The sequence below is a fragment of the Leuresthes tenuis genome, unplaced genomic scaffold (assembly GCF_036924035.1).
Source record: "Leuresthes tenuis unplaced genomic scaffold, fLeuTen1.0.hap1 SCAF_1, whole genome shotgun sequence".
Classification (NCBI taxonomy): Eukaryota; Metazoa; Chordata; class Actinopteri; order Atheriniformes; family Atherinopsidae; genus Leuresthes; species Leuresthes tenuis.
Genome location: NW_027325355.1, coordinates 43,047,142 through 43,073,754, shown reverse-complemented (window position 1 = coordinate 43,073,754; position 26,613 = coordinate 43,047,142). Strand labels below are relative to the sequence as shown.

Sequence of the window (26,613 nt, the reverse complement as noted above, 5' to 3'; positions counted from 1 at the left end):
CTCTACCACCTTCATGTCTTTTGTGGCAACGTCTGATCCTCCTGTGACACATGAGGAAGTTGGTCATCTTCAGCTGCTTTTGCGTCTTTGTTGGCAGACACGAAGTGATCTGAGAGTGTCAATTTCAGCTGCAGAGAATAATCACATAAGGGAAGAAGATGTGCCCACTACAAGTCAGCCTTTCTGGGCAATTATCTGGTTACATAGAGGAAGTGTATGATTCCAGTACCTATATAATGCACATTTGTCACAGATATTGTTGCTTACGGCCACACCACCCTGAATAAGCCCGACCTTGTCTGATCTTGGAAGTCAAGCAGGTTTGGGCCTGGTTAGTACTTGGATGGAAGACTGCTTGGGAATACCAGGTGCTGTAAGCTTTTTCTCTTCTCTCTACCACCTGCATGTCTTTTGTTGCAACGTCTGATCACCCTGTGACACATGAGGAAGTTGGTCATCTTCAGCTGCTGCTGCTTTGTTGGCAGACACAAAGTGATCTGAGAGTCTCATTTTCAGCTGGAGAGAATTATCACGTCAGGGAAGAAGATGTGCCCACTAGATATCAGCCTTTCTCGGCAATTATCTGGTTACATAGAGGAAGTGTATGATTCCATTGCCTATATAATGCACATTTGTCACAGAGATTGTTACTTACGGACAAACCACCCTGAATATGTCTGACCTTGTCTGATCTCGGAAGCCAAGGAGGGCTGGTTCTGGTTAGTACTTTGATGGGACACCGCTTGGGAATACCAGGTGATGTAATCTTTTTCTCTTCTCTCTACCACCTGCATGTATTTTGTTGCAACGTCTGATCGCCCTGTGACACATGAGGAAGTTGGTCATCTTCAGCTGCTGCTGCTTTGTTGGCAGACACGAAGTGATCTGAGAGTCTCATTTTCAGCTGGAGAGAATAATCACGTCAGGGAAGAAGATGTGTCCACTATTTATCAGCCTTTCTCTGCAATTATCTGGTTATATAGAGGAAACGTTTGATTCCAGTACCTATACAATTTACATTTGTCAGAGACATTGTTGCTTACGGCCACACCACCCTGAATATGCCCGACCTCGTCTGATCTCGAAAGCCAAGCAGGGTTGTGCCTGGTTAGTACTTGGATGGGAGACCGCTTGGGATTATCAGGTGCTGTAAGCTTTTTCTCTTCTCTCAACCACCTGCATGTCTTTTGTTGCAACGTCTGATCACCCTGTGACACATGAGGAAGTTGGTCATCTTCATTTTCTGCTGCTTTGTTGGCAGACACGAAGTGATCTTAAAGTCTCATTTTCAGCTGGAGAAAATTATCACGTCAGGGAACAAGATGTGCCCACTACATATCAGCCTTTCTTGGCAATTATATGGTTGCATAGAGGAACCGTATGATTCCAGTACCTATATAATGCACATTTGTCACAAACATTGTTACTTACGGCCACACCACCCGGAATATGCCCAACCTCGTCTGATCTTGGAAGCCAACCAGGGTTGGGCCTGGTTAGTACTTGGATGGGAGACCGCTTGGGAATACCAGGTGCTGTAAGCTTTTTCTCTTCTCTCAACCACCTGCATGTCTTTTGTTGCAACGTCTGATCACCCTGTGACACATGAGGAAGTTGGTCATCTTCAGCTGCTGCTGCTTTGTTGGCAGACACGAAGTGATCTTAGAGTCTCATTTTCAGCTGGAGAAAATTATCACGTCAGGGAACAAGATGTGCCCACTATATATCAGCCTTTTTCGGCAATTATCTTGTTACATAGAGGAACCATATGATTCCATTGCCTATATAATGCACATTTGTCACAGAGATTGTTGCTTACGGCCAAACCACCCTGAATATGTCTGACCTCGTTTGATCTCAGAAGCCAAGGAGGGTTGGGCCTGGTTAGTACTTTGATGAGAGACCGCTTGGGAATACCAGGTGCTGTAAGCTTTTTCTCTTCTCTCTACCACCTGCATGTCTTTTGTTGCAACGTCTGATCGCCCTGTGACACATGAGGAAGTTGGTCATCTTCAGCTGCTGCTGCTTTGTTGGCAGACACAAAGTGATCTGAGAGTCTCAGTTTCAGTTGCAGAGAATGATCACATCAGAGAAGATGATTTACCCGCTACACATCAGCTTTTCTCGGCAATTATCTGGTTGCATAGAGGAACCGTATGATTCCAGTACCTATATAATGCACATTTGTCAGAGACATTGCTGCTTACGGCCACACCACCCGGAACATGCCTGACCTCGTCTGATCTCGGAAGCCAAGCAGGGTTGGGCCTGGTTAGTACTTGGATGGGAGACCGCTTGGGATTATCAGGTGATGTAAGCTTTTTCTCTTCTCTCAACCACCTGCATGTCTTTTGTTGCAACGTCTGATCACCCTGTGACACATGAGGAAGTTGGTCATCTTCATTTTCTGCTGCTTTGTTGGCAGACACGAAGTGATCTTAGAGTCTCATTTTCAGCTGGAGAAAATGATCACGTCAGGGAACAAGATGTGCCCACTACATATCAGCCTTTCTTGGCAATTATATGGTTGCATAGAGGAACCGTATGATTCCAGTACCTATATAATGCACATTTGTCACAGACATTGTTACTTACGGCCACACCACCCTGAATATGCCCAACCTCGTCTGATCTTGGAAGCCAAGCACGGTTGGGCCTGGTTAGTACTTGGATGGGAGACCGCTTGGGAATACCAGGTGCCTTAAGCTTTTTATCTTCTCTCTACCACCTGCATGTCTTTTGTTGCAACGTCTGATCACCCTGTGACACATGAGGAAGTTGGTCATCTTCAGCTTCTGCTGCTTTGTTGGCAGACACGAAGTGATCTGAGAGTCTCAGTTTCAGCTGAAGAGAATGATCACATCAGAGAAGATGATATGCCCGCTACACATCAGCCTTTCTCGGCAATTATCTGGTTGCATAGAGGAACCGTATGATTCCAGTACCTATATAATGCACATTTGTCAGAGACATTGTTGCTTACGGCCACACCACCCTGAACATGCCCGACCTCGTCTGATCTCGGAAGCCAAGCAGGGTTGAGCCTGCTTAGTACTTGGATGGGAGACTGCTTGGGAATACCAGGTGCTGTAAGCTTCTTCTCTTCTCTCTACCACCTGCATGTCTTTTCTTGCAACGTCTGATCATCCTGTGACACATGAGGAAGTTGGTCATCTTCAGCAGCTGCTGCTTCTTTGTTGGCAGACACGAAGTGATCTGAGAGTCTCAGTTTCAGCTGCAGAGAATAATCACATCAGGGAAGAAGATGTGCCCACTACAAGTCAGCCTTTCTCTGCAATTATCTGGTTACATAGAAGAAGTGTATGATTCCAGTACCTATATAATGCACATTTGTCACAGCTATTGTTGCTTACGGCCGCACCACCCTGAATATGCCCGACCTCGTCTGATCTTGGAAGCCAAGGAGGGTTGGGCGTGGTTAGTACTTGGATGGAAGACCTCTTGGGAATACCAGGTGCTGTAAGCTTTTTCTCTTCTCTCTACCACCTGCATGTCTTTTGTTGCAACGTCTGATCACCCTGTGACACATGAGGAAGTTGGTCATCTTCAGCTGCTGCTGCTTTGTTGGCTGACACGAAGTGATCTGAGAGTCTCAGTTTCAGTTGCAGAGAATGATCACATCAGAGAAGATGATATGCCCGCTACACATCAGCCTTTCTCTGCAATTATCTGGGTGCATAGAGGAACCGTATGATTCCAGTACCTATATAATGCACATTTGTCAGAGACATTGTTGCTTACGGCCACACAACCCTGAACATGCCCGACCTCGTCTGATCTCGGAAGCCAAGCAGGGTTGGGCCTGGTTTGTACTTCGATGGAAGACCTCTTCGGAATACCAGGTGTTGTAAGCTTTTTCTCTTCTCTCTACCACCTGCATGTCTTTTGTGGCAACGTCTGATCCTCCTGTGACACATGAGGAAGTTGGTCATCTTCAGCTGCTTTTGCGTCTTTGTTGGCAGACACGAAGTGATCTGAGAGTGTCAATTTCAGCTGCAGAGAATAATCACATAAGGGAAGAAGATGTGCCCACTACAAGTCAGCCTTTCTGGGCAATTATCTGGTTACATAGAGGAAGTGTATGATTCCAGTACCTATATAATGCACATTTGTCACAGATATTGTTGCTTACGGCCACACCACCCTGAATAAGCCCGACCTTGTCTGATCTTGGAAGTCAAGCAGGTTTGGGCCTGGTTAGTACTTGGATGGAAGACTGCTTGGGAATACCAGGTGCTGTAAGCTTTTTCTCTTCTCTCTACCACCTGCATGTCTTTTGTTGCAACGTCTGATCACCCTGTGACACATGAGGAAGTTGGTCATCTTCAGCTGCTGCTGCTTTGTTGGCAGACACAAAGTGATCTGAGAGTCTCATTTTCAGCTGGAGAGAATTATCACGTCAGGGAAGAAGATGTGCCCACTAGATATCAGCCTTTCTCGGCAATTATCTGGTTACATAGAGGAAGTGTATGATTCCATTGCCTATATAATGCACATTTGTCACAGAGATTGTTACTTACGGACAAACCACCCTGAATATGTCTGACCTTGTCTGATCTCGGAAGCCAAGGAGGGCTGGTTCTGGTTAGTACTTTGATGGGACACCGCTTGGGAATACCAGGTGATGTAATCTTTTTCTCTTCTCTCTACCACCTGCATGTATTTTGTTGCAACGTCTGATCGCCCTGTGACACATGAGGAAGTTGGTCATCTTCAGCTGCTGCTGCTTTGTTGGCAGACACGAAGTGATCTGAGAGTCTCATTTTCAGCTGGAGAGAATAATCACGTCAGGGAAGAAGATGTGTCCACTATTTATCAGCCTTTCTCTGCAATTATCTGGTTATATAGAGGAAACGTTTGATTCCAGTACCTATACAATTTACATTTGTCAGAGACATTGTTGCTTACGGCCACACCACCCTGAATATGCCCGACCTCGTCTGATCTCGAAAGCCAAGCAGGGTTGTGCCTGGTTAGTACTTGGATGGGAGACCGCTTGGGATTATCAGGTGCTGTAAGCTTTTTCTCTTCTCTCAACCACCTGCATGTCTTTTGTTGCAACGTCTGATCACCCTGTGACACATGAGGAAGTTGGTCATCTTCATTTTCTGCTGCTTTGTTGGCAGACACGAAGTGATCTTAAAGTCTCATTTTCAGCTGGAGAAAATTATCACGTCAGGGAACAAGATGTGCCCACTACATATCAGCCTTTCTTGGCAATTATATGGTTGCATAGAGGAACCGTATGATTCCAGTACCTATATAATGCACATTTGTCACAAACATTGTTACTTACGGCCACACCACCCGGAATATGCCCAACCTCGTCTGATCTTGGAAGCCAACCAGGGTTGGGCCTGGTTAGTACTTGGATGGGAGACCGCTTGGGAATACCAGGTGCTGTAAGCTTTTTCTCTTCTCTCAACCACCTGCATGTCTTTTGTTGCAACGTCTGATCACCCTGTGACACATGAGGAAGTTGGTCATCTTCAGCTGCTGCTGCTTTGTTGGCAGACACGAAGTGATCTTAGAGTCTCATTTTCAGCTGGAGAAAATTATCACGTCAGGGAACAAGATGTGCCCACTATATATCAGCCTTTTTCGGCAATTATCTTGTTACATAGAGGAACCATATGATTCCATTGCCTATATAATGCACATTTGTCACAGAGATTGTTGCTTACGGCCAAACCACCCTGAATATGTCTGACCTCGTTTGATCTCAGAAGCCAAGGAGGGTTGGGCCTGGTTAGTACTTTGATGAGAGACCGCTTGGGAATACCAGGTGCTGTAAGCTTTTTCTCTTCTCTCTACCACCTGCATGTCTTTTGTTGCAACGTCTGATCGCCCTGTGACACATGAGGAAGTTGGTCATCTTCAGCTGCTGCTGCTTTGTTGGCAGACACAAAGTGATCTGAGAGTCTCAGTTTCAGTTGCAGAGAATGATCACATCAGAGAAGATGATTTACCCGCTACACATCAGCTTTTCTCGGCAATTATCTGGTTGCATAGAGGAACCGTATGATTCCAGTACCTATATAATGCACATTTGTCAGAGACATTGCTGCTTACGGCCACACCACCCGGAACATGCCTGACCTCGTCTGATCTCGGAAGCCAAGCAGGGTTGGGCCTGTTTAGTACTTGGATGGGAGACCGCTTGGGATTATCAGGTGATGTAAGCTTTTTCTCTTCTCTCAACCACCTGCATGTCTTTTGTTGCAACGTCTGATCACCCTGTGACACATGAGGAAGTTGGTCATCTTCATTTTCTGCTGCTTTGTTGGCAGACACGAAGTGATCTTAGAGTCTCATTTTCAGCTGGAGAAAATGATCACGTCAGGGAACAAGATGTGCCCACTACATATCAGCCTTTCTTGGCAATTATATGGTTGCATAGAGGAACCGTATGATTCCAGTACCTATATAATGCACATTTGTCACAGACATTGTTACTTACGGCCACCCCACCCTGAATATGCCCAACCTCGTCTAATCTTGGAAGCCAAGCACGGTTGGGCCTGGTTAGTACTTGGATGGGAGACCGCTTGGGAATACCAGGTGCCTTAAGCTTTTTATCTTCTCTCTACCACCTGCATGTCTTTTGTTGCAACGTCTGATCACCCTGTGACACATGAGGAAGTTGGTCATCTTCAGCTTCTGCTGCTTTGTTGGCAGACACGAAGTGATCTGAGAGTCTCAGTTTCAGCTGAAGAGAATGATCACATCAGAGAAGATGATATGCCCGCTACACATCAGCCTTTCTCGGCAATTATCTGGTTGCATAGAGGAACCGTATGATTCCAGTACCTATATAATGCACATTTGTCAGAGACATTGTTGCTTACGGCCACACCACCCTGAACATGCCCGACCTCGTCTGATCTCGGAAGCCAAGCAGGGTTGAGCCTGCTTAGTACTTGGATGGGAGACTGCTTGGGAATACCAGGTGCTGTAAGCTTCTTCTCTTCTCTCTACCACCTGCATGTCTTTTCTTGCAACGTCTGATCATCCTGTGACACATGAGGAAGTTGGTCATCTTCAGCAGCTGCTGCTTCTTTGTTGGCAGACACGAAGTGATCTGAGAGTCTCAGTTTCAGCTGCAGAGAATAATCACATCAGGGAAGAAGATGTGCCCACTACAAGTCAGCCTTTCTCTGCAATTATCTGGTTACATAGAAGAAGTGTATGATTCCAGTACCTATATAATGCACATTTGTCACAGCTATTGTTGCTTACGGCCGCACCACCCTGAATATGCCCGACCTCGTCTGATCTTGGAAGCCAAGGAGGGTTGGGCGTGGTTAGTACTTGGATGGAAGACCTCTTGGGAATACCAGGTGCTGTAAGCTTTTTCTCTTCTCTCTACCACCTGCATGTCTTTTGTTGCAACGTCTGATCACCCTGTGACACATGAGGAAGTTGGTCATCTTCAGCTGCTGCTGCTTTGTTGGCTGACACGAAGTGATCTGAGAGTCTCAGTTTCAGTTGCAGAGAATGATCACATCAGAGAAGATGATATGCCCGCTACACATCAGCCTTTCTCTGCAATTATCTGGGTGCATAGAGGAACCGTATGATTCCAGTACCTATATAATGCACATTTGTCAGAGACATTGTTGCTTACGGCCACACAACCCTGAACATGCCCGACCTCGTCTGATCTCGGAAGCCAAGCAGGGTTGGGCCTGGTTTGTACTTGGATGGAAGACCTCTTCGGAATACCAGGTGTTGTAAGCTTTTTCTCTTCTCTCTACCACCTGCATGTCTTTTGTTGCAATGTCTGATCACCCTGTGACACATGAGGAAGTTGGTCATCTTCAGCTTCTGCTGCTTTGTTGGCAGACACAAAGTGATCTGAGAGTCTCAGTTTCAGCTCGAGAGAATAATCACGTCAGGGAAGAAGATGTGCCCACTACTTATCAGCCTTTCTCGGCAATTATCTGGTTGCATAGAGGAACCGTATGATTCCAGTACCTATATAATGCACATTTGTCAGAGACATTGTTGCTTACGGCCACACCACCCTGAACATGCCCGACCACGTCTGATCTCGGAAGCCAAGCAGGGTTGAGCCTGCTTAGTACTTGGATGGGAGACTACTTGGGAATACCAGGTGCTGTAAGCTTCTTCTCTTCTCTCTACCACCTGCATGTCTTTTGTTGCAACGTCTGATCATCCTGTGACACATGAGGAAGTTGGTCATCTTCAGCAGCTGCTGCTTCTTTGTTGTTAGACACGAAGTGATCTGAGAGTCTCAGTTTCAGCTGCAGAGAATAATCACATCAGGGAAGAAGATGTGCCCACTACAAGTCAGCCTTTCTCGGCAATTATCTGGTTACATAGAAGAAGTGTATGATTCCAGTACCTATATAATGCACATTTGTCACAGCTATTGTTGCTTACGGCCGCACCACCCTGAATATGCCCGACCTCGTCTGATCTTGGAAGCCAAGGAGGGTTGGGCCTGGTTAGTACTTGGATGGAAGACCTCTTGGGAATACCAGGTGCTGTAAGCTTTTTCTCTTCTCTCTACAACCTGCATGTCTTTTGTTGCAACGTCTGATCACCCTGTGACACATGAGGAAGTTGGTCATCTTCAGCTGCTGCTGCTTTGTTGGCAGACACGAAGTGATCTGAGAGTCTCAGTTTCAGCTGCAGAGAATGATCACATCAGGGAAGAAGATGTGCCCATAACAAGTGAGCCTTTCTCGGAAATTATCTGGTTACATAGAGGAAGTGTATGATTCCAGTACTTATATAATGCACATTTGTCACAGAAATTGTTCCTTACGGCCACACCACCCTGAATTTGCCCAACCTCGTGTGATCTCGGAAGCCAAACAGGGTTGAGCCTGCTTAGTACTTGGATGGGAGACTGCTTGGGAATACCAGGTGCTGTAAGCTTCTTCTCTTTTCTCTACCACCTGCATGTCTTTTGTTGCAACGTCTGATCACCCTGTGACACATGAGGAAGATGGTCATCTTCAGCTGCTGCTGCTTTGTTGGCAGACACGAAGTGATCTGAGAGTCTCAGTTTCAGTTGCAGAGAATGATCACATCAGAGAAGATGATTTGCCCGCTACACATAAGCCTTTCTCGGCAATTATCTGGTTGCATAGAGGAACCGTATGATTCCAGTACCTATATAATGCACATTTGTCAGAGACATTGTTGCTTACGGCCACACCACCCTGAATAAGCCCGACCTTGTCTGATCTCGGACGCCAAGCAGGGTTGTACCTGGTTAGTACTTGGATGGGAGACAGCTTGGGAATACCATGTGCTGTAAGCTTTTTCTCTTCTCTCTACCACCTGCATGTCTTTTGTTGCAACGTCTGATCACCCTGTGACACGTGAAGAAGTTGGTCATCTTCAGCTGCTGCTGCTTTGTTGGAAGACACGAAGTGATCTGAGAGTCTCAGTTTCAGCTGAAGAGAATAATCACGTCAGGGAAGAAGATGTGCCCACTACACATCAGCCGTTCTCATCAATTATCTGGTTACATAGAGGAACCGTATGATTCCTGTACTTATATAATGCACATTTGTCACAGACATTGTTACTTACGGCCACACCACCCTGAATTTGCCTGACCTCGTCTGATCTCGGAAGCCAAGCAGTGTTGGGCCTGTTTAGTACTTGGGTGGGAGACAGCTTGGGAATACCAGGTGCTGTAAGCTTTTTCTCTTCTCTCTACCACCTGCATGTGTTTTGTTGCAACGTCTGATCACCCTGTGACACATGAGGAAGTTGGTCATCTTCAGCTGCTGCTGCTGTGTTGGCAGACACAAAGTGATCTGAGAGTCTCAGTTTCAGCTGAAGAGAATGATCACATCAGAGAAGATGATATGCCCACTACACATCAGCCTTTCTCGGCAATTATCTGGTTTCATAGAGGAAGTGTATGATTCCAGTACCTATATAATTCACATTTGTAACAAATATTGTTGCTTACCGCCACACCACCCTGAATAAGCCCCACCTTGTCTTAACCTGGAAGCCAAGCAGGGTTGGGACTGGTTTGTACTTCAATGGGAGACTGCTTGGGAATACCAGGTGCTGTAAGCTTTTTCTCTTCTCTCTACCACCTGCATGTCTTTTGTTGCAACATCTGATCACCCTGTGACACATGAGGAAGTTTGTCATCTTCAGCTTCTGCTACTTTGTTGGCAGACACGAAGTGATCTGAGAGTCTCAGTTTCAGCTGCAGAGAATAATCACATCAGGGAAGAAGATCTGCCCATAACAAGTCAGCCTTTCTCATCAATTATCTGGTTACATAGAGGAACCGTATGATTCCAGTACCTATATAATGCACATTTGTCACAGACCATGTCGCTTACGGCCACACCACCCTGAATATAATATGCCCGACCTCGTCCGATCTCGGAAGCCAAGCGGGGTTGTGCCTGGTTAGTACTTGGGTGGGAGACTGCTTGGGAATACCAGGTGCTGTAAGCTTTTTCTCTTCTCTCTACCACCTGCATGTCTTTTGTTGCAACGTCTGATCCCCCTGTGACACATGAGGAAGTTGGTCATCTTCAGCTGCTGCTGCTTTGTTGGCAGACACGAAGTGATCTGAGAGTCTCAGTTTAAGCTGCAGAGAATAATCACATCAGGGAAGAAGATGTGCCCATAACAAGTCAGCCTTTCTCATCAATTATCTGGTTACATAGAGGAACCGTATGATTCCAGTACCTATATAATGCACATTTGTCACAGAGATTGTCGCTTACGGCCACACCACCCTGAACATGCCTGACCTCGTCTGATCTCGGAAGCCAAGCACGGTTGGCCTGGTTAGTACTTGGGTGGGAGACTGCTTGGGAATACCAGGTGCTGTAAGCTTTTTCTCTTCTCTCTACCACCTGCATGTCTTTTGTTGCAATGTCTGATCACCCTGTGACACATGAGGAAGTTGGTCATCTTCAGCTTCTGCTGCTTTGTTGGCAGACACAAAGTGATCTGAGAGTCTCAGTTTCAGCTCGAGAGAATAATCACGTCAGGGAAGAAGATGTGCCCACTACTTATCAGCCTTTCTCGGCAATTATCTGGTTGCATAGAGGAACCGTATGATTCCAGTACCTATATAATGCACATTTGTCAGAGACATTGTTGCTTACGGCCACACCACCCTGAACATGCCCGACCACGTCTGATCTCGGAAGCCAAGCAGGGTTGAGCCTGCTTAGTACTTGGATGGGAGACTACTTGGGAATACCAGGTGCTGTAAGCTTCTTCTCTTCTCTCTACCACCTGCATGTCTTTTGTTGCAACGTCTGATCATCCTGTGACACATGAGGAAGTTGGTCATCTTCAGCAGCTGCTGCTTCTTTGTTGTTAGACACGAAGTGATCTGAGAGTCTCAGTTTCAGCTGCAGAGAATAATCACATCAGGGAAGAAGATGTGCCCACTACAAGTCAGCCTTTCTCGGCAATTATCTGGTTACATAGAAGAAGTGTATGATTCCAGTACCTATATAATGCACATTTGTCACAGCTATTGTTGCTTACGGCCGCACCACCCTGAATATGCCCGACCTCGTCTGATCTTGGAAGCCAAGGAGGGTTGGGCCTGGTTAGTACTTGGATGGAAGACCTCTTGGGAATACCAGGTGCTGTAAGCTTTTTCTCTTCTCTCTACAACCTGCATGTCTTTTGTTGCAACGTCTGATCACCCTGTGACACATGAGGAAGTTGGTCATCTTCAGCTGCTGCTGCTTTGTTGGCAGACACGAAGTGATCTGAGAGTCTCAGTTTCAGCTGCAGAGAATGATCACATCAGGGAAGAAGATGTGCCCATAACAAGTGAGCCTTTCTCGGAAATTATCTGGTTACATAGAGGAAGTGTATGATTCCAGTACTTATATAATGCACATTTGTCACAGAAATTGTTCCTTACGGCCACACCACCCTGAATTTGCCCAACCTCGTGTGATCTCGGAAGCCAAACAGGGTTGAGCCTGCTTAGTACTTGGATGGGAGACTGCTTGGGAATACCAGGTGCTGTAAGCTTCTTCTCTTTTCTCTACCACCTGCATGTCTTTTGTTGCAACGTCTGATCACCCTGTGACACATGAGGAAGATGGTCATCTTCAGCTGCTGCTGCTTTGTTGGCAGACACGAAGTGATCTGAGAGTCTCAGTTTCAGTTGCAGAGAATGATCACATCAGAGAAGATGATTTGCCCGCTACACATAAGCCTTTCTCGGCAATTATCTGGTTGCATAGAGGAACCGTATGATTCCAGTACCTATATAATGCACATTTGTCAGAGACATTGTTGCTTACGGCCACACCACCCTGAATAAGCCCGACCTTGTCTGATCTCGGACGCCAAGCAGGGTTGTACCTGGTTAGTACTTGGATGGGAGACAGCTTGGGAATACCATGTGCTGTAAGCTTTTTCTCTTCTCTCTACCACCTGCATGTCTTTTGTTGCAACGTCTGATCACCCTGTGACACGTGAAGAAGTTGGTCATCTTCAGCTGCTGCTGCTTTGTTGGAAGACACGAAGTGATCTGAGAGTCTCAGTTTCAGCTGAAGAGAATAATCACGTCAGGGAAGAAGATGTGCCCACTACACATCAGCCGTTCTCATCAATTATCTGGTTACATAGAGGAACCGTATGATTCCTGTACTTATATAATGCACATTTGTCACAGACATTGTTACTTACGGCCACACCACCCTGAATTTGCCTGACCTCGTCTGATCTCGGAAGCCAAGCAGTGTTGGGCCTGTTTAGTACTTGGGTGGGAGACAGCTTGGGAATACCAGGTGCTGTAAGCTTTTTCTCTTCTCTCTACCACCTGCATGTGTTTTGTTGCAACGTCTGATCACCCTGTGACACATGAGGAAGTTGGTCATCTTCAGCTGCTGCTGCTGTGTTGGCAGACACAAAGTGATCTGAGAGTCTCAGTTTCAGCTGAAGAGAATGATCACATCAGAGAAGATGATATGCCCACTACACATCAGCCTTTCTCGGCAATTATCTGGTTTCATAGAGGAAGTGTATGATTCCAGTACCTATATAATTCACATTTGTAACAAATATTGTTGCTTACCGCCACACCACCCTGAATAAGCCCCACCTTGTCTTAACCTGGAAGCCAAGCAGGGTTGGGACTGGTTTGTACTTCAATGGGAGACTGCTTGGGAATACCAGGTGCTGTAAGCTTTTTCTCTTCTCTCTACCACCTGCATGTCTTTTGTTGCAACATCTGATCACCCTGTGACACATGAGGAAGTTTGTCATCTTCAGCTTCTGCTACTTTGTTGGCAGACACGAAGTGATCTGAGAGTCTCAGTTTCAGCTGCAGAGAATAATCACATCAGGGAAGAAGATCTGCCCATAACAAGTCAGCCTTTCTCATCAATTATCTGGTTACATAGAGGAACCGTATGATTCCAGTACCTATATAATGCACATTTGTCACAGACCATGTCGCTTACGGCCACACCACCCTGAATATAATATGCCCGACCTCGTCCGATCTCGGAAGCCAAGCGGGGTTGTGCCTGGTTAGTACTTGGGTGGGAGACTGCTTGGGAATACCAGGTGCTGTAAGCTTTTTCTCTTCTCTCTACCACCTGCATGTCTTTTGTTGCAACGTCTGATCCCCCTGTGACACATGAGGAAGTTGGTCATCTTCAGCTGCTGCTGCTTTGTTGGCAGACACGAAGTGATCTGAGAGTCTCAGTTTAAGCTGCAGAGAATAATCACATCAGGGAAGAAGATGTGCCCATAACAAGTCAGCCTTTCTCATCAATTATCTGGTTACATAGAGGAACCGTATGATTCCAGTACCTATATAATGCACATTTGTCACAGAGATTGTCGCTTACGGCCACACCACCCTGAACATGCCTGACCTCGTCTGATCTCGGAAGCCAAGCACGGTTGGCCTGGTTAGTACTTGGGTGGGAGACTGCTTGGGAATACCAGGTGCTGTAAGCTTTATCTCTTCTCTGGACCACCTGAATGTCTTTTGTTGCAACGTCTGATCACCCTGTGACACATGAGGAAGTTGGTCATCTTCAGCTTCTGCTGCTTTGTTGGCAGACACGAAGTGATCTGAGAGTCTCAGTTTCAGCTGCAGAGAATAATCACGTCAGGGAAGAAGATGTGCCCACTACACATAAGCCTTTCTCTGCAATTATCTGGTTACATAGAGGAACTGTATTATTCCAGTACCTATATAATGCACATTTGTCAGAGACATTGCTGCTTACGGCCACACCACCCTGAATATAATATGCCCGACCTCGTCCGATCTCGGAAGCCAAGCGGGGTTGTGCCTGGTTAGTACTTGGGTGGGAGACTGCTTGGGAATACCAGGTGCTGTAAGCTTTTTCTCTTCTCTCTACCACCTGCATGTCTTTTGTTGCAACGTCTGATCACCCTGTGACACATGAGGAAGTTGGTCATCTTCAGCTGCTGCTGCTTTGTTGGCAGACACAAAGTGATCTGAGAGTCTCAGTTTCAGCTGCAGAGAATAATCACATCAGGCAAGAAGATGTGCCCACTACAAGTCAGCCTTTCTCGGCAATTATCTGGTTACATAGAGGAACCGTATGATTCCAGTACCTATATAATGCACATTTGTCACAGACCATGTTGCTTACGGCCACACCACCCTGAACATGCCCGACCTCGTCTGATCTCGGAAGCCAAGGAGGGTTGGGCCTGGTTAGTACTTAAATGGGAGACCGCTTGGGAATACCAGGAGCTGTAAGCTTTTTGTCTTCTCTCGACCACCTGCATGTCTTTTGTTGCAACGTCTGATCCCCCTATGACACATGAGGAAGTTGGTCATCTTCAGCTTCTGCTGCTTTGTTGGCAGACACGAAGTGATCTGAGAGTCTCAGTTTCAGCTGCAGAGAATAATCACATCAGGGAAGAAGATGTGCCCATAACAAGTCAGCCTTTCTCATCAATTATCTGGTTACATAGAGGAATTGTATGATTCCAGTACCTATATAATGCACATTTGTCACAGAAGTTGTTCCTTACGGCTACACCACCCTGAATAAGCCCGACCTCGTCTGATCTCGGAAGCCAAGGAGGGTTGGGCCTGGTTAGTACTTTAATGGGAGACTGCTTGGGAATACCAGGTGCTGTAAGCTTTTTCTCTTCTCTCTACCACCTGCATGTCTTTTGTTGCAACGTCTGATCACCCTGTGACACATGAGAAAGTTGGCCATCTTCAGCTGCTGCTGCTTTGTTGGAAGACACGAAGTGATCTGAGAGTCTCAGTTTCAGCTGAAGAGAATAATCACGTCAGGGAAGAAGATGTGCCAACTACACATCAGCCTTTCTCAGCAATTATCTGGTTACATAGAGGAACCGTATGATTCCAGTACTTATATAATGCACATTTTTCACAGACATTGTTACTTACGGCCACACCACCCTGAATATGCCCGACCTCGACTGATCTCGGAACCCAAGCAGGGTTGGGCCTGGTTAGTACTTGAATGGGAGACCCCTTGGGAATGCCAGGTGCTGTAAGCTTTTTCTCTTCTCTCTACCACCTGCATGTATTTTGTTGCAAGGTCTGATCGCCCTCTGACACATGAGGAAGTTGGTCATCTTCAGCTGCTGCTGCTTTGTTGGCAGACACGAAGTGATCTGAGAGTCTCATTTTCAGCTGGAGAGAATAATCACGTCAGGGAAGAAGATGTGCCCACTATTTATCAGCCTTTCTCTGCAATTATCTGGTTATATAGAGGAAACGTATGATTCCAGTACCTATACAATTTACATTTGTCACAGACATTGTTGCTTACGGCCACACCACCCTGAATATGCCTGATCTCGGAAGCCAAGCAGGGTTGTGCCTGGTTAGTACTTGGATGGGAGACAGCTTGGGATTATCAGGTGCTGTAAGCTTCTTCTCTTCTCTCTACCACCTGCATGTCTTTTGTTGCAACGTCTGATCACCCTGTGACACATGAGGAAGTTGGTCATCTTCAGCTGCTGCTGCTTTGTTGGCAGACACAAAGTGATCTGAGAGTCTCATTTTCAGCTGGAGAAAATTATCACGTCAGGGAACAAGATGTGCCCACTATATATCAGACTTTTTCGGCAATTATCTTGTTACATAGAGGAACCATATGATTCCATTGCCTATATAATGCACATTTGTCACAGAGATTGTTGCTTACGGCCAAACCACCCTGAATATGCCCAATCTCGTGTGATCTCAGAAGCCAAGGAGGGTTGGGCCTGGTTAGTACTTTGATGAGAGACCGCTTGGGAATACCAGGTGCTGTAAGCTTTTTCTCTTCTCTCTACCACCTGCATGTATTTTGTTGCAAGGTCTGATCGCCCTCTGACACATGAGGAAGTTGGTCATCTTCAGCTGCTGCTGCTTTGTTGGCAGACACGAAGTGATCTGAGAGTCTCAGTTTCAGCTGAAGAGAATAATCACGTCAAGGAAGAAGATGTGCCCACTACACATCAGCCTTTCTCAGCAATTATCTGGGTGCATAGAGGAACCGTATGATTCCAGTACCTATATAATGCACATTTGTCAGAGACATTGTTGCTTACGGCCACACAACCCTGAACATGCCCGACCTCGTCTGATCTCGGAAGCCAAGCACAGTTGGGCCTGGTTTGTACTTGGATGGAAGACCTCTTGGGAATACGAGGTGCTGTAAGCTTTTTCTCTTCTCTCTACCACCTGCATGTCTTTTGTTGCAACGTCTGATCACCCTGTGACACATGAGGAAGTTGGTCATCTTCAGCTTCTGCTGCTTTGTTGGCAGACACGAAGTGATCTGAGAGTCTCAGTTTCAGCTCGAGAGAATAATCACGTCAGGGAAGAAGATGTGCCCACTACTTATCAGCTTTTTCGGCAATTATCTGGTTACATAGAGGAACTGTATGATTCCAGTACCTTTATAATGCACATTTGTCACAGTTGTGGTTAATTACGGCCACACCACCCTGAAAATGCCTGACCACGTCTGATCTCGGAAGCCAAGCAGGTTTTGGCCTGGTTAGTACTTGGATGGTAAACTCTCTGGGAATACCAGGTGCTGTAAGCTTTTTCTCTTCTCTCTACCACCTGCATGTCTTTTGTTGCAACGTCTGATCACCCTGTGACACATGAGGAAGTTGGTCATCTTCAGCTACTGCTGCTTTGTTGGCAGACACAAAGTGATCTGAGAGTCTCAGTTTCAGCTGCAGAGAATAATCACGTCAGGGAAGAAGATGTGCCCACTACAAGTCAGCCTTTCTCGGAAATGATCTGGTTGCATAGAGGAACCGTATGATTCCAGTACCTATATAATGCACATTTGTCAGAGACATTGTTGCTTACGGCCACACCACCCTGAACATGCCCGACCTCGTCTGATCTCGGAAGCCAAGGAGTGTTGGGCGTGGTTAGTACTTGGATGGAAGACCTCTTGGGAATACCAGGTGCTGTAAGCTTTTTCTCTTCTCTCGACCACCTGCATGTCTTTTGTTGCAACGTCTGATCACCCTGTGACACATGAGGAAGTTGGTCATTTTCAGCTGCTGCTGCTTTGTTGGCAGACACGAAGTGATCTGAGAGTCTCAGTTTCAGCTGCAGAGAATGATCACATGAGGGAAGAAGATTTGCCCACTACAAGTCTGCCTTTCTCGGCAATTATCTGGTTACATAGAGGAACCGTATGATTCCAGTACCTATATAATGCACATTTGTCACAGACATTGTTGCTTACGGCCACACCACCCTGAACATGCCCGACCTCGTCTGATCTCGGTAGCTAAGGAGGGTTGGGCCTGGTTAGTACTTAAATGGGAGACAGCTTGGGAATACCAGGAGCTGTAAGCTTTTTGTCTTCTCTCGACCACCTGCATGTCTTTTGTTGCAACGTCTGATCACCCTGTGACACATGAGGAAGTTGGTCATCTTCAGCTGCTGCTGCTTCTTTGTTGGCAGACACGAAGTGATCTGAGAGTCTCAATTTCAGCTGCAGAGAATAATCACATCAGGGAAGAAGATGTGCCCACTACAAGTCAGCCTTTCTCGGCAATTATCTGGTTACATAGAGGAAGTGTATGATTCCAGTACCTATATAATGCACATTTGTCACAGATATTGTTGCTTACGGCCACACCACCCTGAATAAGCTCGACCTCGTCTGATCTTGGAAGTCAAGCAGGTTTGGGCCTGGTTAGTACTTAGATGGGAGACTGCTTGGGAATACCAGGTGCTGTAAGCTGTTTCTCTTCTCTCTACCACCTGCATGTCTTTTGTTGCAACGTCTGATCACCCTTTGACACATGAGGAAGTTGGTCATCTTCAGCTGCTGCTGCTTTGTTGGCAGACACAAAGTGATCTGAGACTCTAATTTTCAGCTGGAGAGAATTATCACGTCAGGGAAGAAGATGTGCCCACTACATATCAGCCTTTCTCGGCAATTATCTGGTTACATAGAGGAAGTGTATGATTCCATTGCCTATATAATGCACATTTGTCACGGAGATTGTTACTTACGGCCAAACCACCCTGAATATGTCTGACCTTGTCTGATCTTGGAACCCAAGCAGGGTTGGACCTGGTTAGTACTTGAATGGGAGACCCCTTGGGAATGCCAGGTGCTTTAAGCTTTTTCTCTTCTCTCTACCACCTGCATGTATTTTGTTGCAAGGTCTGATCGCCCTGTGACACATGAGGAAGTTGGTCATCTTCAGCTGCTGCTGCTTTGTTGGCAGACACGAAGTGATCTGAGAGTCTCAATTTCAGCTGCAGAGAATAATCACGTCAGGGAAGAAGATGTGCCCACTACAAGTTAGCCTTTCTTGGCAATTATCTGGTTGCATAGAGGAACCGTATGATTCCAGTACCTCTATAATGCACATTTGTCACAGACATTGTTACTTACGGCCACACCACCCTGAATATGCCCAACCTCGTGTGATCTCGGAAGCAAAACAGGGTTGAGCCTGCTTAGTACTTGGATGGGAGACTGCTTCGGAATACCAGGTGCTGTAAGCTTCTTCTCTTCTCTCTACCACCTGCATGTCTTTTGTTGCAACGTCTGATCACCCTGTGACACATGAGGAAGTTGGTCATCTTCAGCAGCTGCTGCTTTTTTGGCAGACACGAAGTGATCTGAGAGTCTCAGTTTCAGCTGTAGAGAATAATCACATCAGGGAAGAAGATGTGCCCACTACAAGTTAGCCTTTCTTGGCAATTATCTGGTTGCATAGAGGGACCGTATGATTCCAGTACCTATATAATGCACATTTGTCACAGACATTGTTACTTACGGCCACACCACCCTGAATATGCCCAACCTCGTGTGATCTCGGAAGCCAAACAGGGTTGAGCCTGCTTAGTACTTGGATGGGAGACTGCTTGGGAATACCAGGTGCTGTAAGCTTCTTCTCTTCTCTCTACCACCTGCATGTCTTTTGTTGCAACGTCTGATCACCCTGTGACACATGAGGAAGATGGTCATCTTCAGCTGCTGCTGCTTTGTTGGCAGACACGAAGTGATCTGAGAGTCTCAGTTTCAGTTGCAGAGAATGATCACATCAGAGAAGATGATTTGCCCGCTACACATAAGCCTTTCTCGGCAATTATCTGGTTGCATAGAGGAACCGTATGATTCCAGTACCTATATAATGCACATTTGTCAGAGACATTGTTGCTTACGGCCACACCACCCTGAATAAGCCCGACCTCGTCTGATCTCGGACGCCAAGCAGGGTTGTACCTGGTTAGTACTTGGATGGGAGACAGCTTGGGAATACCAGGTGCTGTAAGCTTTTTCTCTTCTCTCTACCACCTGCATGTCTTTTGTTGCAACGTCTGATCACCCTGTGACACGTGAAGAAGTTGGTCATCTTCAGCTGCTGCTGCTTTGTTGGAAGACACGAAGTGATCTGAGAGTCTCAGTTTCAGCTGAAGAGAATAATCACGTCAGGGAAGAAGATGTGCCCACTACACATCAGCCGTTCTCATCAATTATCTGGTTACATAGAGGAACCGTATGATTCCTGTACTTATATAATGCACATTTGTCACAGACATTGTTACTTACGGCCACACCACCCTGAATTTACCTGACCTCGTCTGATCTCGGAAGCCAAGCAGTGTTGGGCCTGGTTAGTACTTGGGTGGGAGACCGCTTGGGAATACCAGGTGCTGTAAGCTTTTTCTCTTCTCTCTACCACCTGCATGTGTTTTGTTGCAACGTCTGATCACCCTGTGACACATGAGGAAGTTGGTCATCTTCAGCTGCTGCTGCTTTGTTGGCAGACACGAAGTGATCTGAGAGTCTCAGTTTCAGCTGAAGAGAATGATCACATCAGAGAAGATGATATGCCCACTACACATCAGCCTTTCTCGGCAATTATCTGGTTTCATAGAGGAAGTGTATGATTCCAGTACCTATATAATTCACATTTGTAACAAATATTGTTGCTTACCGCCACACCACCCTGAATAAGCCCCACCTTGTCTTATCCTGGAAGCCAAGCAGGGTTGGGTCTGGTTTGTACTTCAATGGGAGACTGCTTGGGAATACCAGGTGCTGTAAGCTTTTTCTCTTCTCTCTACCACCTGCATGTCTTTTGTTGCAACATCTGATCACCCTGTGACACATGAGGAAGTTTGTCATCTTCAGCTTCTGCTACTTTGTTGGCAGACACGAAGTGATCTGAGAGTCTCAGTTTCAACTGAAGAGAATAATCACGTCAGGGAAGAAGATGTGCCCACTACACATAAGCCTTTCTCTGCAATTATCTGGTTACATAGAGGAACCGTATGATTCCAGTACCTATATAATGCACATTTGTCACAGACATTGTCGCTTACGGCCACACCACCCTGAACATGCCTGACCTCGTCTGATCTCGGAAGCCAAGCACGGTTGGCCTGGTTAGTACTTGGGTGGGAGACTGCTTGGGAATACCAGGTGCTGTAAGCTTTATCTCTTCTCTGGACCACCTGAATGTCTTTTGTTGCAACGTCTGATCACCCTGTGACACATGAGGAAGTTGGTCATCTTCAGCTTCTGCTGCTTTGTTGGCAGACACGAAGTGATCTGAGAGTCTCAGTTTCAGCTGCAGAGAATAATCACGTCAGGGAAGAAGATGTGCCCACTACACATAAGCCTTTCTCTGCAATTATCTGGTTACATAGAGGAACCGTATGATTCCAGTACCTATATAATGCACATTTGTCACAGAGATTGTCGCTTACGGCCACACCACCCTGAATATAATATGCCCGACCTCGTCCGATCTCGGAAGCCAAGCGGGGTTGTGCCTGGTTAGTACTTGGGTGGGAGACTGCTTGGGAATACCAGGTGCTGTAAGCTTTTTCTCTTTTCTCTACCACCTGCATGTCTTTTGTTGCAACGTCTGATCACCCTGTGACACATGAGGAAGGTGGTCATCTTCAGCTGCTGCTGCTTTGTTGGCAGACACGAAGTGATCTGAGAGTCTCAGTTTCAGCTGCAGAGAATAATCACATCAGGGAAGAAGATGTGCCCACTACAAGTCAGCCTTTCTCGGCAATTATCTGGTTACATAGAGGAACCGTATGATTCCAGTACCTATATAATGCACATTTGTCACAGACCATGTTGCTTACGGCCACACCACCCTGAACATGCCCGACCTCGTCTGATCTCGGAAGCCAAGGAGGGTTGGGCCTGGTTAGTACTTAAATGGGAGACGGCTTGGGAATACCAGGTGCTGTAAGCTTTTTCTCTTCTCTCTACCACCTGCATGTCTTTTGTTGCAACGTCTGATCACCCTGTGACACATGAGGAAGTTGGTCATCTTCAGCTGCTGCTGCTTTGTTGGCAGACACAAAGTGATCTGAGAGTCTCAGTTTCAGCTGCAGAGAATAATCACATCAGGGAAGAAGATGTGCCCACTACAAGTCAGCCTTTCTCGGCAATTATCTGGTTACATAGAGGAACCGTATGATTCCAGTACCTATATAATGCACATTTGTCACAGACCATGTTGCTTACGGCCACACCACCCTGAACATGCCCGATCTCGTCTGATCTCGGAAGCCAAGGAGGGTTGGGCTTGGTTAGTACTTAAATGGGAGACCGCTTGGGAATACCAGGTGCTGTAAGCTTTATCTCTTCTCTGGACCACCTGAATGTCTTTTGTGGCAACGTCTGATCCTCCTGTGACACATGAGGAAGTTGGTCATCTTCAGCTGCTGCTGCTTCTTTGTTGGCAGACACGAAGTGATCTGATAGTCTCAATTTCAGCTGCAGAGAATAATCACATCAGGGAAGAAGATGTGCCCATAACAAGTCAGCCTTTCTCGGCAATTATCTGGTTACATAGAGGAACCGTATGATTCCAGTACCTATATAATGCACATTTGTCACAGAAATTGTTCCTTACGGCCACACCACCCTGAACATGCCCGACCTCGTCTGATCTCGGAAGCCAAGCAGGGTTGAGCCTCCTTAGTACTTGGATGGGAGACTGCTTTGGAATACCAGGTGCCGTAAGCGTTTTCTCTTCTCTCTACAACCTGCATGTCTTTTGTTGCAACGTCTGATCACCCTGTGACACATGAGGAAGTTGGTCATCTTCAGCTGCTGCTGCTTTGTTGGCTGACACAATGTGATCTGAGAGTCTCAGTTTCAGTTGCAGAGAATGATCACATCAGAGAAGATGATATGCCCGCTACACATCAGCCTTTCTCTGCAATTATCTGGGTGCATAGAGGAACTGTATGATTCCAGTACCTTTATAATGCACATTTGTCAAAGTTATGGTTAATTATGGCCACACCACCCTGAAAATGCCTGACCACGTCTGATCTCGGAAGCCAAGCAGGTTTTGGCCTGGTTAGTACTTGGATGGTAGACTCTCTGGGAATACCAGGTGCTGTAAGCTTTTTCTCTTCTCTCTACCACCTGCATGTCTTTTGTTGCAACGTCTGATCACCCTGTGACACATGAGGAAGTTGGTTATCTTCAGCTACTGCTGCTTTGTTGGCAGACACAAAGTGATCTGAGAGTCTCAGTTTCAGCTGCAGAGAATAATCACGTCAGGGAAGAAGATGTTACCACTACACATCAGCCTTTCTCGGAAATGATCTGGTTGCATAGAGGAACCGTATGATTCCAGTACCTATATAATGCACATTTGTCAGAGACATTGTTGCTTACGGCCACACCACCCTGAACATGCCCGACCTCGTCTGATCTCGGAAGCCAAGGAGGGTTGGGCGTGGTTAGTATTTGGATGGAAGACCTCTTGGGAATACCAGGTGCTGTAAGCTTTTTCTCTTCTCTCGACCACCTGCATGTCTTTTGTTGCAACGTCTGATCACCCTGTGACACATGAGAAAGGTGGTCATTTTCAGCTGCTGCTGCTTTGTTGGCAGACACGAAGTGATCTGAGAGTCTCAGTTTCAGCTGCAGAGAATGATCACATGAGGGAAGAAGATTTGCCCACTACAAGTCTGCCTTTCTCGGCAATTATCTGGTTACATAGAGGAACCGTATGATTCCAGTACCTATATAATGCACATTTGTCACAGACATTGTTGCTTACGGCCACACCACCCTGAACATGCCCGACCTCGTCTGATCTCGGTAGCCAAGGAGGGTTGGGCCTGGTTAGTACTTAAATGGGAGACCGCTTGGGAATACCAGGAGCTGTAAGCTTTTTGTCTTCTCTCGACCACCTGCATGTCTTTTGTTGCAACGTCTGATCACCCTGTGACACATGAGGAAGTTGGTCATCTTCAGCTGCTGCTGCTGCTTTGTTGGCAGACACGAAGTGATCTGAGAGTCTCAGTTTCAGCTGAAGAGAATGATCACATCAGAGAAGATGATATGCCCACTACACATCAGCCTTTCTCGGCAATTATCTGGTTTCATAGAGGAAGTGTATGATTCCAGTACCTATATAATTCACATTTGTAACAAATATTGTTGCTTACCGCCACACCACCCTGAATAAGCCCCACCTTGTCTTATCCTGGAAGCCAAGCAGGGTTGGGTTGGGTCTGGTTCGTACTTCAATGGGAGACTGCTTGGGAATACCAGGTGCTGTAAGCTTTTTCTCTTCTCTGGACCACCTGAATGTCTTTTGTTGCAACGTCTGACCACCCTGTGACACATGAGGAAGTTGGTCATCTTCAGCTGCTGCTGCTTTGTTGGCAGACATGAAGTGATCTGAGAGTCTCAGTTTCAGTTGCAGAGAATGATCACATCAGAGAAGATGATTTACCCCCTACACATCAGCCTTTCTCGGCAATTATCTGGTTGCATAGAGGAACCGTATGATTCCAGTACCTATATAATGCACATTTGTCAGAGACATTGCTGCTTACGGTCACACCACCCGGAACATGCCTGACCTTGTCTGATCTCGGAAGCCAAGCAGGGTTGGGCCTGGTTAGTTCTTGGATGGGAGACCACTTGGGAATACCAGGTGCTGTAAGCTTGTTCTCTACTCTCTACCACCTTCATGTCTTTTGTGGCAACGTCTGATCCTCCTGTGACACATGAGGAAGTTGGTCATCTTCAGCTGCTGCTGCTTCTTTGTTGGCATACACGAAGTGATCTGAGAGTCTCAATTTCAGCTGCAGAGAATAATCACATCAGGGAAGAAGATGTGCCCACTACAAGTCAGCCTTTCTCGGCAATTATCTGGTTACATAGAGGAAGTGTATGATTCCAGTACCTATATAATGCACATTTGTCACAGCTATTGTTGCTTACGGCCACACCACCCTGAATAAGCCCGACCACGTCTGATCTTGGAAGTCAAGCAGGTTTGGGCCTGGTTAGTACTTGGATGGGAGACTGCTTGGGAATACCAGGTGCTGTAAGCTTTTTCCCTTCTCTCTACCACCTGCATGTCTTTTGTTGCAACGTCTGATCACCCTGTGACACATGAGGAAGTTGGTCATCTTCAGCTGCTGCTGCTTTGTTGGCAGACACAAAGTGATCTGAGAGTCTTTTTTTCAGCTGGAGAGAATTATCACGTCAGGGAAGAAGATGTGCCCACTACATATCAGCCTTTCTCGGCAATTATCTGGTTACATAGAGGAAGTGTATGATTCCATTGCCTATATAATGCACATTTGTCACGGAGATTGTTACTTACGGCCAAACCACCCTGAATATGTCTGACCTTGTCTGATCTCGGAAGCCAAGGAGGGCTGGGCCTGGTTAGTACTTTGATGGAACACCGCTTGGGAATACCAGGTGCTGTAAGCTTTTTCTCTTCTCTCTACCACCTACATGTCTTTTGTTGCAATGTCTGATCGCCCTGTGACACATGAGGAAGTTGGTCATCTTCAGCTGCTGCTGCTTTGTTAGCAGACACGAAGTGATCTGAGAGTCTCAGTTTCAGCTACAGAGAATAATCACATCAAGGAAGAAGATGTGCCCACAACAAGTTAGCCTTTCTCTGCAATTATCTGGTTACATAGAGGAACTGTATTATTCCAGTACCTATATAATGCACATTTTTCACAGACATTGTTACTTACGGCCACACCACCCTGAATATGCCCGACCTCGACTGATCTCGGAAGCCAAGGAGGGCTGGGCCTGGTTAGTACTTGAATGGGAGACCCCTTGGGAATGTCAGGTGCTGTAAGCTTTTTCTCTTCTCTCTACCACCTGCATGTATTTTGTTGCAAGGTCTGATCGCCCTGTGACACATGAGGAAGTTGGTCATCTTCAGCTGCTGCTGCTTTGTTGGCAGACACGAAGTGATCTGAGAGTCTCATTTTCAGCTGGAGAGAATAATCACGTCAGGGAAGAAGATGTGCCCACTATTTATCAGCCTTTCTCTGCAATTATCTGGTTATATAGAGGAAACGTATGATTCCAGTACCTATACAATTTACATTTGTCACAGACATTGTTGCTTACGGCCACACCACCCTGAATATGTCTGACCTTGTCTGATCTCGGAAGCCAAGGAGGGCTGGGCCTGCTTAGTACTTTGATGGGACACCGCTTGGGAATACCAGGTGCTGTAAGCTTTTTCTCTTCTCTCTACCACCTACATGTCTTTTGTTGCAATGTCTGATCGCCCTGTGACACATGAGGAAGTTGGTCATCTTCAGCTGCTGCTGCTTTGTTAGCACACACGAAGTGATCTGAGAGTCTCAGTTTCAGCTGAAGAGAATAATCACGTCAGGGAAGAAGATGTGCCCACTACACATCAGCCTTTCTCATCAATTATCTGGTTACATAGAGGAACCGTATGATTCCTGTACTTATATAATGCACATTTGTCACAGACATTGTTACTTACGGCCACACCACCCTGAATTTGTCTGATCTCGGAAGCCAAGCAGTGTTGGGCCTGGTTAGTACTTGGGTGGGAGACCGCTTGGGAATACCAGGTGCTGTAAGCTTTTTCTCTTCTCTCTACCACCTGCATGTGTTTTGTTGCAACGTCTGATCACCCTGTGACACATGAGGAAGTTGGTCATCTTCAGCTGCTGCTACTGCTTTGTTGGCAGACACGAAGTGATCTGAGAGTCTCAGTTTCAGCTGAAGAGAATGATCACATCAGAGAAGATGATATGCCCACTACACATCAGCCTTTCTCGGCAATTATCTG

General features: G+C 46.4%; 1 non-coding gene and 60 pseudogenes across 1 annotated transcript; all 61 read left to right on the top strand.

Moving 5' to 3' along the window:
- The first annotated feature begins 261 nt into the window (after positions 1–261).
- LOC140289297 (5S ribosomal RNA) lies at positions 262–380 on the top strand (annotated as a pseudogene).
- A 657-nt stretch (positions 381–1,037) lies between these two features.
- Positions 1,038–1,156, top strand: LOC140272157 (5S ribosomal RNA; annotated as a pseudogene).
- A 269-nt stretch (positions 1,157–1,425) lies between these two features.
- Positions 1,426–1,544, top strand: LOC140301961 (5S ribosomal RNA; annotated as a pseudogene).
- Positions 1,545–1,813: 269 nt separating this feature from the next.
- LOC140273877 (5S ribosomal RNA) lies at positions 1,814–1,932 on the top strand (annotated as a pseudogene).
- A 269-nt stretch (positions 1,933–2,201) lies between these two features.
- On the top strand, positions 2,202–2,320 carry LOC140288782 (5S ribosomal RNA; annotated as a pseudogene).
- A 269-nt stretch (positions 2,321–2,589) lies between these two features.
- On the top strand, positions 2,590–2,708 carry LOC140309874 (5S ribosomal RNA; annotated as a pseudogene).
- Positions 2,709–2,977: 269 nt separating this feature from the next.
- Positions 2,978–3,096, top strand: LOC140300338 (5S ribosomal RNA; annotated as a pseudogene).
- Positions 3,097–3,368: 272 nt separating this feature from the next.
- LOC140289476 (5S ribosomal RNA) lies at positions 3,369–3,487 on the top strand (annotated as a pseudogene).
- A 269-nt stretch (positions 3,488–3,756) lies between these two features.
- On the top strand, positions 3,757–3,875 carry LOC140282479 (5S ribosomal RNA; annotated as a pseudogene).
- Positions 3,876–4,147: 272 nt separating this feature from the next.
- Positions 4,148–4,266, top strand: LOC140289296 (5S ribosomal RNA; annotated as a pseudogene).
- A 657-nt stretch (positions 4,267–4,923) lies between these two features.
- LOC140272154 (5S ribosomal RNA) lies at positions 4,924–5,042 on the top strand (annotated as a pseudogene).
- A 269-nt stretch (positions 5,043–5,311) lies between these two features.
- LOC140301956 (5S ribosomal RNA) lies at positions 5,312–5,430 on the top strand (annotated as a pseudogene).
- A 269-nt stretch (positions 5,431–5,699) lies between these two features.
- LOC140273872 (5S ribosomal RNA) lies at positions 5,700–5,818 on the top strand (annotated as a pseudogene).
- Positions 5,819–6,087: 269 nt separating this feature from the next.
- Positions 6,088–6,206, top strand: LOC140289595 (5S ribosomal RNA; annotated as a pseudogene).
- A 269-nt stretch (positions 6,207–6,475) lies between these two features.
- On the top strand, positions 6,476–6,594 carry LOC140292712 (5S ribosomal RNA; annotated as a pseudogene).
- Positions 6,595–6,863: 269 nt separating this feature from the next.
- Positions 6,864–6,982, top strand: LOC140300327 (5S ribosomal RNA; annotated as a pseudogene).
- A 272-nt stretch (positions 6,983–7,254) lies between these two features.
- LOC140289475 (5S ribosomal RNA) lies at positions 7,255–7,373 on the top strand (annotated as a pseudogene).
- A 269-nt stretch (positions 7,374–7,642) lies between these two features.
- LOC140276197 (5S ribosomal RNA) lies at positions 7,643–7,761 on the top strand (annotated as a pseudogene).
- Positions 7,762–8,030: 269 nt separating this feature from the next.
- On the top strand, positions 8,031–8,149 carry LOC140305344 (5S ribosomal RNA; annotated as a pseudogene).
- Positions 8,150–8,421: 272 nt separating this feature from the next.
- LOC140311711 (5S ribosomal RNA) lies at positions 8,422–8,540 on the top strand (annotated as a pseudogene).
- Positions 8,541–8,809: 269 nt separating this feature from the next.
- Positions 8,810–8,928, top strand: LOC140296244 (5S ribosomal RNA; annotated as a pseudogene).
- A 269-nt stretch (positions 8,929–9,197) lies between these two features.
- LOC140296613 (5S ribosomal RNA) lies at positions 9,198–9,316 on the top strand (annotated as a pseudogene).
- A 269-nt stretch (positions 9,317–9,585) lies between these two features.
- On the top strand, positions 9,586–9,704 carry LOC140291791 (5S ribosomal RNA; annotated as a pseudogene).
- Positions 9,705–10,361: 657 nt separating this feature from the next.
- LOC140271109 (5S ribosomal RNA) lies at positions 10,362–10,485 on the top strand (annotated as a pseudogene).
- A 269-nt stretch (positions 10,486–10,754) lies between these two features.
- LOC140289574 (5S ribosomal RNA) lies at positions 10,755–10,872 on the top strand (annotated as a pseudogene).
- A 269-nt stretch (positions 10,873–11,141) lies between these two features.
- Positions 11,142–11,260, top strand: LOC140305340 (5S ribosomal RNA; annotated as a pseudogene).
- Positions 11,261–11,532: 272 nt separating this feature from the next.
- On the top strand, positions 11,533–11,651 carry LOC140311709 (5S ribosomal RNA; annotated as a pseudogene).
- A 269-nt stretch (positions 11,652–11,920) lies between these two features.
- On the top strand, positions 11,921–12,039 carry LOC140296243 (5S ribosomal RNA; annotated as a pseudogene).
- A 269-nt stretch (positions 12,040–12,308) lies between these two features.
- Positions 12,309–12,427, top strand: LOC140296611 (5S ribosomal RNA; annotated as a pseudogene).
- Positions 12,428–12,696: 269 nt separating this feature from the next.
- Positions 12,697–12,815, top strand: LOC140291790 (5S ribosomal RNA; annotated as a pseudogene).
- Positions 12,816–13,472: 657 nt separating this feature from the next.
- LOC140271099 (5S ribosomal RNA) lies at positions 13,473–13,596 on the top strand (annotated as a pseudogene).
- Positions 13,597–13,865: 269 nt separating this feature from the next.
- LOC140289573 (5S ribosomal RNA) lies at positions 13,866–13,983 on the top strand (annotated as a pseudogene).
- Positions 13,984–14,252: 269 nt separating this feature from the next.
- On the top strand, positions 14,253–14,376 carry LOC140271088 (5S ribosomal RNA; annotated as a pseudogene).
- A 269-nt stretch (positions 14,377–14,645) lies between these two features.
- On the top strand, positions 14,646–14,764 carry LOC140300695 (5S ribosomal RNA; annotated as a pseudogene).
- Positions 14,765–15,033: 269 nt separating this feature from the next.
- Positions 15,034–15,152, top strand: LOC140288943 (5S ribosomal RNA; annotated as a pseudogene).
- Positions 15,153–15,421: 269 nt separating this feature from the next.
- LOC140307662 (5S ribosomal RNA) lies at positions 15,422–15,540 on the top strand (annotated as a pseudogene).
- A 647-nt stretch (positions 15,541–16,187) lies between these two features.
- LOC140290795 (5S ribosomal RNA) lies at positions 16,188–16,306 on the top strand (annotated as a pseudogene).
- A 269-nt stretch (positions 16,307–16,575) lies between these two features.
- Positions 16,576–16,694, top strand: LOC140294052 (5S ribosomal RNA; annotated as a pseudogene).
- A 268-nt stretch (positions 16,695–16,962) lies between these two features.
- Positions 16,963–17,081, top strand: LOC140296216 (5S ribosomal RNA; annotated as a pseudogene).
- A 269-nt stretch (positions 17,082–17,350) lies between these two features.
- On the top strand, positions 17,351–17,469 carry LOC140282631 (5S ribosomal RNA; annotated as a pseudogene).
- A 269-nt stretch (positions 17,470–17,738) lies between these two features.
- Positions 17,739–17,857, top strand: LOC140283529 (5S ribosomal RNA; annotated as a pseudogene).
- Positions 17,858–18,129: 272 nt separating this feature from the next.
- Positions 18,130–18,248, top strand: LOC140268642 (5S ribosomal RNA; annotated as a pseudogene).
- Positions 18,249–18,517: 269 nt separating this feature from the next.
- Positions 18,518–18,636, top strand: LOC140297128 (5S ribosomal RNA; annotated as a pseudogene).
- A 269-nt stretch (positions 18,637–18,905) lies between these two features.
- Positions 18,906–19,024, top strand: LOC140296325 (5S ribosomal RNA; annotated as a pseudogene).
- Positions 19,025–19,293: 269 nt separating this feature from the next.
- LOC140294546 (5S ribosomal RNA) lies at positions 19,294–19,412 on the top strand (annotated as a pseudogene).
- Positions 19,413–19,681: 269 nt separating this feature from the next.
- On the top strand, positions 19,682–19,800 carry LOC140290559 (5S ribosomal RNA; annotated as a pseudogene).
- A 269-nt stretch (positions 19,801–20,069) lies between these two features.
- LOC140299890 (5S ribosomal RNA) lies at positions 20,070–20,188 on the top strand (annotated as a pseudogene).
- A 657-nt stretch (positions 20,189–20,845) lies between these two features.
- LOC140289572 (5S ribosomal RNA) lies at positions 20,846–20,963 on the top strand (annotated as a pseudogene).
- A 269-nt stretch (positions 20,964–21,232) lies between these two features.
- Positions 21,233–21,356, top strand: LOC140271077 (5S ribosomal RNA; annotated as a pseudogene).
- Positions 21,357–21,625: 269 nt separating this feature from the next.
- LOC140312798 (5S ribosomal RNA) lies at positions 21,626–21,744 on the top strand (annotated as a pseudogene).
- Positions 21,745–22,013: 269 nt separating this feature from the next.
- On the top strand, positions 22,014–22,132 carry LOC140297722 (5S ribosomal RNA). Its single transcript, XR_011913433.1, has one exon. It is a non-coding gene; the product is annotated as a 5S ribosomal RNA (ribosomal RNA).
- A 272-nt stretch (positions 22,133–22,404) lies between these two features.
- LOC140295997 (5S ribosomal RNA) lies at positions 22,405–22,523 on the top strand (annotated as a pseudogene).
- A 269-nt stretch (positions 22,524–22,792) lies between these two features.
- On the top strand, positions 22,793–22,911 carry LOC140296118 (5S ribosomal RNA; annotated as a pseudogene).
- A 269-nt stretch (positions 22,912–23,180) lies between these two features.
- LOC140276527 (5S ribosomal RNA) lies at positions 23,181–23,299 on the top strand (annotated as a pseudogene).
- A 269-nt stretch (positions 23,300–23,568) lies between these two features.
- On the top strand, positions 23,569–23,687 carry LOC140306123 (5S ribosomal RNA; annotated as a pseudogene).
- A 665-nt stretch (positions 23,688–24,352) lies between these two features.
- On the top strand, positions 24,353–24,471 carry LOC140272540 (5S ribosomal RNA; annotated as a pseudogene).
- Positions 24,472–24,743: 272 nt separating this feature from the next.
- LOC140305744 (5S ribosomal RNA) lies at positions 24,744–24,862 on the top strand (annotated as a pseudogene).
- A 269-nt stretch (positions 24,863–25,131) lies between these two features.
- Positions 25,132–25,250, top strand: LOC140295276 (5S ribosomal RNA; annotated as a pseudogene).
- Positions 25,251–25,519: 269 nt separating this feature from the next.
- Positions 25,520–25,638, top strand: LOC140284912 (5S ribosomal RNA; annotated as a pseudogene).
- Positions 25,639–25,907: 269 nt separating this feature from the next.
- On the top strand, positions 25,908–26,026 carry LOC140294073 (5S ribosomal RNA; annotated as a pseudogene).
- Positions 26,027–26,295: 269 nt separating this feature from the next.
- On the top strand, positions 26,296–26,404 carry LOC140296291 (5S ribosomal RNA; annotated as a pseudogene).
- Positions 26,405–26,613: the final 209 nt, after the last annotated feature.